Raw genomic sequence first — 7521 nt, 5'->3', positions numbered from 1 at the left:
TTACGGGTTGATTGTTAAGGTTATGGGTTTAATTGTTAAGGTTACGGGTTTAATTGTTAAGGTTATGGATTTGTTGTTAAGGTTACGGGTCGATTGTTAAGGTTACGGTTCGGTTGTTAAGGTTACGGGTCGGTTGTTAAGGTTATGAGTTTAATTGCTAAGATTACAAGTTTAATTGTTAAGGTTACGAGTTTAATTGTTAAAGTTACGGGTTTGTTGTTAAGGTTACGGATCGATTGTTAAGCTTACGGGTTGGTTGTAAAGGTTACACGTTGGGATATATGTGTATATATATTTTGAGTGGAATGAATACTTTGGGTCACTTGACCTAGTGGTAAAGTTTGGGAGTTTGGACAAGAGGTTAGGGATTCAAACCCCTACAGCCACAAAATTTTTAGAATATTCATTGTTAAGGATAATGGTTGATTGTGAAGGTTACGGGTTTGTTGTTAAGGTTACGGGTTTGTTGTTAAGGATATACGTTGGTTGTGAATGTTACGCTTTGGTTGTGAAGTTAACATACACAACAAACCCGTAACATTAACAACAAACCGGTAACCTTAACAACAAACCCGTAACCTTCACAACCAACCCGTTACGGGTTTTTAGAATATTCGTTATTAAGGATACGAGTTGCTTATTAAGGATACGAGCTGCTTGTTAAGGTTACGGGTTTGTTGTTAAGGTTACGAGTTTGTTATTAATGTTACGGGTTTGTTGTGCAGGTTAACTTCACAACCAAAGCGTAATATTCACAACCAACGCATATCCTTAACAACAAACCCGTAACCTTAACAACAAACCCGTAACATTAACAATTAAACCCGTAGCCTTAACAATTAAACCCGTAACCTTAACAATTGAACCCGTAACCTTAACAATTAAATCCGTAACCTTTACAACCAACCCGTAACCTTAACAACCGACCCGTAACCTTAACAACAAATTCGTAACCTTAACAATTAAACCCGTAACATTAACAATTAAACCCGTAACATTAAAAACCAACCCATAACCTTAACAATTAAATCCGTAACCTTAACAATCTCCCAATACAAACAAAAACAATTAGTTTCCTCATCAACAACGAAAATAATAAAAAAAAACAAAAATAATAAAATAACAATCCCCTTCAATCATTTCAACATCATCACAGTAACATCATGATAAAGAGAGAGAGAGAGAGAGAGAGAGAGAGAGAGAGAGAGAGAGAGAGAGAAAGAGCGAAGGGATCCATAACCTTAACAATTGACCCGTAACCTTAACAATTAACTCATAACCTTAACAATTAACCCGTAACTTTAACAATCTTCCAATACAAACAGTTAGTTCCCCTCTCAATAACGAAAATAATAAAAAACAAAAATAATAAAATAATCCTCATCAATCATTTTAACTATCATCTTAGTACATCATGATAAAAAAAAGAGAGAGAGAAGAGTATTATGGTCTTCACATAATCTCTTGGGTTTTATGTTTTAGGAGCTCAGAGAACAAAATCTTTATTTTTGGGGGCAAAACACCAGTTGACAAAGTCTTGGGGGGGGGGGGACATCATGATAAAAAAAAGAGAGAGAGAAGAGTATTATGGTCTTCACATAATCTCTTGGGTTTTATGTTTTAGGAGCTCAGAGAACAAAATCTTTATTTTTGGGGGCAAAACACCCGTTGACAAAGTCTTGGGGGTGGGGACGGGGAAGCATGTTTTCTTGGGTTTTGGGGGCTGGAAGCATTTTTCCCTTATTTTTTTAACTAGTTGGGGTACTAGATAGGATGTTTCATTTTAACTGAAATGAGCTTTTTCCTAAAAAGATAATCTGGTCAATTCACCTTTTGAAGTAACTACATCAAAGGGGTTCTCTAAGAAAAGTGTAGAGACCACAAGGAGTTCTGTGAGACACTCCATAATTGTGATGGTTTTGTGAGACACTTCAAAATTGTGGAAGGTTTTATGAGACACTCCATAATTGTGTAGGGTTGTCTAACATTTTCGGAGGTAACTAGATGCTAATTTAATAGACTGGTATTAAAAATGAGACCTAACTGTCGACTTAGTATTTTTTTAACTCCGAAGATAATAAAAAACTTGCACGATTGGACAAAGAGACTCAAAAACTCATCAGTAGCCATTTTTCTCTGGCACTCACTAATGTGACCAAACACGTACATCTAATGTGGCTCATTTATGACGACACTGTCGTAGTCGGGCTCATTCATGCCATTAGAAGGGTGTTTTTTAATTAGAGAAAAAAGTTTTTTTTTAAAGTTGGTTATCTTCTTATTATTCTTTCTAGGAAAAATTTCGGGCACGAATATAGTTTAGAGTAGTTATATACCCCTTTATCTTAGCCACGTCAGCATTAAGACAATACAATTGACTTTTAAGGTAGCCACGTCAGATTCGCGTATTTGATCACATGAGCAGGTGTGGGAGAAAAATGGTAAGCAATGAGTTTTTAAGTCTATTTGTCCAATCATATAAGTTTTAATATTTTGTAAGTCATGTTATTTGTCGGAGTTCCAAAAAAAACGTCTTATATTTAGGGTTTGTTTGTTTGCCTAAAAAAAGTGGGAAATCAAAGAAATGAAAAACTATTTCTAAGAAGAATTGTTTTGGGAGTGTTTGGTTTGCTAAAAAAAGAAGGAAATCAAAGAAATGGAGATGAGATGAGATGTGTTGTCACCTTATTATAGGATGATGTGAGTGTTTTTTTAAGAAAACTTGTTTTGATGTTATTTGGTTGGCGAAAAAAATAAGGAAATGAATTATAAGAAACCTATTTCTTGTAATAAGTTGTTTTCTTTTGTTTGGTTCATTCTTAAAAATAAGAAAATATATAGATGAGATGAGATGAGTTATCATTATATTATTGGATGATGTGACCCACACTTAAGGAAATTGTTTTCCTAGTTTTTTGGGAGGAAATAGGGGCCTGTTTGGTTATTTCCTAAAAAACCAAGAAATAGAAATGAAAACAAAGAAAACTCAAAAAGTACAATTTCATCCATTTCCATCCATAAAACTCACCCACAACATCTAATAAAATATTATTTTTATCAAACAACTCATCCACCACATCTAATAAAATATTATTTTTATCCAACAACTCATCCACCACATCCACCATATCTAATAAATACTATTTTCATCTAACAACTCATCCACCACATCTAATAAAATATTATTTTCATCCACAACATCACTCAACTGATCTCATGTTATCATTTCAAATCACTCACATCATCCAATAAGATGGTGACAACTCATCTCATCTCATTAACATTTTATTTCCACCCATTTCCTCCCAAAAAGCTAGGAAAATAATTTCCTTAAGTGTAGGTCACACCATCCAATAATATAATGACAACTCATCTCATCTATTTTCTTATTTTTAAGTATGAACCAAACAAAAGAAAACAACCTATTACAAGAAATAAGTTTCTTATAATTCATTTCCTTATTTTTTTTCGCCAACCAAACAACATCAAAATAAGTTTTCTTAAAAAATCACTCACATCATCCTATAATAAGGTGACAACTCATCTCATCTCATCTCCATTTCTTTGATTTCCTTCTTTTTTTAGCAAACCAAACACTCCCAAAACAATTCTTCTTAGAAATACTTTTCTATTTCTTTGATTTCCCACTTTTTCTAGACAAACAAACAGACCCTAGTTGGAAACGAAATGTTAATGAGATGAGATGAGTTGTCACAATCTTATTGGATGATGTGAGTGATTTGAAATAATGAGATGAGATGAGTTGAGTGATATCGTGGATGAAAATAATATTTTATTAGATGTGGTGGATGAGTTGTTAGATAAAAATAATATTTTATTAGATGTGATGAATGAGTTGTTGGATAAAAATAATATTTTATTAGATGTTGTGGGTTGGTTTTAGGGATGAAAATAGATAAAATTGTACTTTTTGAGTTTTCTTGGTTTTTATTTCTATTTCTTAGTTTTTTAGAAAATAACCAAACAGGTCCTTAATACCAAATTGAAACGGTGATGTACAACACTCCAGAGTTGAAAGGGATTTACGAGGTCTAAAGCTGAAAGTACTTTCTTGAAATTTAAACGCAATTAAAACAGTCAGATTAAACACTTGGTAGTTCATCAAGTGAGTCAGCCTCAATCTGTCAAGGACAAATTTTCAAAACCGACCCTTTTGGGTTTTTAATTGCAAAAAACGACCGGTTTTGAAAATATTTATAAAAAACGACCTGCTTAGCTGAAAACAGGTCGGTTTTTTTAAATTTTTTTGGGAAACTTCACGGGAGTTGAACTCCCGTGAAGTTTTTCTCATAACAAAACTTCACGGGAGTTGAACTCCCGTGAAGTTTGGAAAAAAAAATTTCAAAAACCGACCCAGTTTCAACTAACTGGGTCGGTTTTTATAAATAAAACTGAAATAGGTCGTTTTTTGCAATTAAAAATCCAAAGGGGTCGGTTTTGAAAATTTGTCCGTAATGGTTACATGTCTCATCCTTCCTCCCACGCGATCCCGATCCCCGGCAGCGCTCGAGGAGGGCTTTGGCCTTTCGTAGGCCCGATCTCAGCAAGCGCAGTGAGAGAGAGAGAGAGAGAGAGAGAGAGAGAGAGAGAGAGAGATCTCAAGAAGCCGGCGATCTTGACCTCGGGAAAGCTTCACTATGTGCCGTTGGTGGGGACTGAGTGAAGGTTAGGTGACGAAAGATCAAGAAGCCCTCTTTAAACGGTTCCTTTTTCTTTATTTTCTGTTTTTGGTGCTTTGATAGGTGAAATTGGTGGTTTGATTTTGTAGGCCACGAAGAGGAACCGTTTGGTGATGTTGCTGTGATCTGAAGTGGAGATGAACACTGTCGGCTTTGATTCTCGCCTATAGTAAGAAAATTTTCCTTATTTTTTTAATTATCTTCAGCTTTTTTCTTTTTTGATTTCCATTAAAATCATCGGACAAGTTGATATGGAGATTGCATGGTTATGGTTTATATGGAGATTTGAATCTGACCGCATTTTTTGTTTATAGAGTATTTAACTTGTGAAATTTTAAAGTTTTAATTACTGTAGAATTCACTATTAACAATGATCGAGAATGCAGAACTGTTGAAGCTGACCTATGCAAAAACATATTGGTACTGATAAGAGTCATCGGTTCTGTTAATGTACAGAAATTAGTATGAGGTATAGGGACTATTTAGGGGGCTCTTAATCTCTGATCACTGATTATCTTAAAGGGTGTATCGTGCAATGAGAATCGCGCTATGAGGATCTACACAAAATAACAAGGGTTAGAGGCCCTGGAGGTAGTTTCCTCCGGTGACCCCCTGGATGCTCAAGTCAGTGACTAGTCTGATAATCTGAAGAGAACAGCAGAATATAATCTTTTGGGGTTTTTTGCTGCATACCTCTGAATAGCGAAAACCATGCTATTTATAGGAGGTTACTGAGGGCATTTGGGTAATTTATTCAATTGGTTGATCTGACACTGTATCATCGTTTTACACATGTCCAAAGTGGATTGGTTGTAGATAGATAACTGTAGTCATAGTATTAATATGACAATGACACAATGGCGGGATTGTGGGTGCCGCTGCTGGAGGGCCATCATGATACTTAACCATGCATTAACTGCGACAGTGACTAGGTGGTAGAATATGGGCGCTGCATTATTCATCACTAAATGTGAACACTGTTTGACGAGACTGCTAGACATTCCGTGTTCCCAACTTGAGGACACCTTTCGACCCGACTCGGATTTCGCTATGAAGACCGACTCGATGACGCCTCTTGTCTCAGGGGGGGTGCGGACTTGTTGGTCCAACTTGCAACCTAAGCTTGTGTGGACCGTCTGCTTAATCCCACTACTTACACCATGTGTCTGTTTTAAGGATATGATGATTTTCAAGTTATAACACTGGCCCCATTTCGCTTAGGCTCGAATTAGCCGAGTGCAAGGGAAATAAAACCACTTTAGCCTTTGCGGGAATCTCGAATTGTGATGCCTCTGGGTTCACACAAGGCTGCAGTCCAAGGTGAATCTAAGAATGTTAAACCTTACCCGTCATGCACCAATACCGTGTAACAACACGTTTCACTATCACAGTTACTATCTCTCTAGTGGAAACAAACAACAGGTGTAGGTACAGAACAAGCAAAAGAATAATAAAGCAATACAATGAGCAAGATAAGTACAGAAGAAATGTACAAATAAACGTCATCAGGGCCCAACTGAATTAGAATAAAATATCTCTGAAATTGGAATAAATGTAATATGTCTTAATACAAAGAGTCAAGTGAAAACCTACTAAGGCACTCAGCATTTACAAAATAAAAATACAAACTCTAATGTTTGAAGATAAACATCTACTGTAGAGCTTTGAAAAAATAACTAAAAATATAATATAATAGATGGAAGCTATTATGCATCTCCATTAACCTGCGACTCTTCGTGGGCCTGACTCGCTGCTTGAAAAGAGGGGAAACAACGAGCGTCAATACGTTAGCGAGATCATCTCCATCGCCCCCAGGGGAAGGGGTAGGAGTGTATAAGAAAATACAAGTTAGTATATATAGATATAAAATCATCTATACTATACTAAGTGGAAATTGGTATTTAAAACCCCATAACACGAGAATTAGTACATCGAGCGAAATAATCTAAACAAGGAAACCCTCATGTATGTACAATATCTCAAATTGTGAATCGCTAAATATCAATTCCAATCATATGCATGTAAAACAATACAGAAGAAATGTTACAACTCCAAACCTCAACCATGGTAAGCCATGAAAAATCTCAAACTACCCTTGGGTAGTTGGCGCAGTCATAAGAAATATCGTCCAACACAATCATCTTCATAGAACATGTCATATATGCCAAATGTCCAAGTCATACCTTACTCTCGGGTAATCTAGTATGGGAGCAATAATGCAAACTGTATATATACCTCTTCATGAAATAACGATGCTATTGTAAGACCATCACAATATCCTGTGTCTACCACATTACTCAATCGTTTTGCGGAGATAGGTAAATCACCGTCTATCGTATGATGCATAATAGATGATCGCCAAGCGGAGTATAGACATATCAGTCCAATTTGAAAATACCACGATCATCCTAGAGTGTGGTCCATCCACGATCTCATTTACGGTAAACTAACCAACTCTTAGTGTAGTCCATCCGCAGTCTCATTGCGGTATACCGACTAACCCACTAAGCATCCACAACTAATGTAATATTTTTAATATATGTGTTAACTCTAACACCATCCATATTAAACGTGTGTTACACATCTCAACAATTCGTGTAAACTAAAACAAAACATGTATTCAAATGTTTGCGCACATGTCTCGATGTGCAGAACCAAATCTCGTGTTCACAAACACCTCATGTGTCAAATAAACAACAAACAACATATAACAATGTCAGTCAACCGAGAAAATCCTTCGGTCAAACAACTAATTGTGCAAAACATGCACATACACATACAGGCTGGTCGGTCGACCGGCACCTATGCGGCGGTTGACCGA

At 36.1% G+C, this 7521-nt stretch overlaps 1 long non-coding RNA gene across 1 annotated transcript in view; it reads left to right on the top strand.

The window, feature by feature from the left end:
- LOC109842882 overlaps positions 4479–7521 on the top strand; it is a 17946-nt gene continuing 14903 nt past the window's right edge. The window contains exons 1-2 of the long non-coding RNA XR_002247428.1: positions 4479–4686; positions 4790–4869. This is a non-coding gene — a long non-coding RNA (uncharacterized LOC109842882). The remainder of the gene's footprint in view (positions 4687–4789; positions 4870–7521) is intronic.

The sequence above is a fragment of the Asparagus officinalis genome, chromosome 5, assembly GCF_001876935.1.
Source record: "Asparagus officinalis chromosome 5, Aspof.V1, whole genome shotgun sequence".
Taxonomy (NCBI): Eukaryota; Viridiplantae; Streptophyta; class Magnoliopsida; order Asparagales; family Asparagaceae; genus Asparagus; species Asparagus officinalis.
The sequence above is the reverse complement of the archived record's forward strand: the minus strand, read 5'-3'. Positions and strand labels throughout refer to the sequence as shown.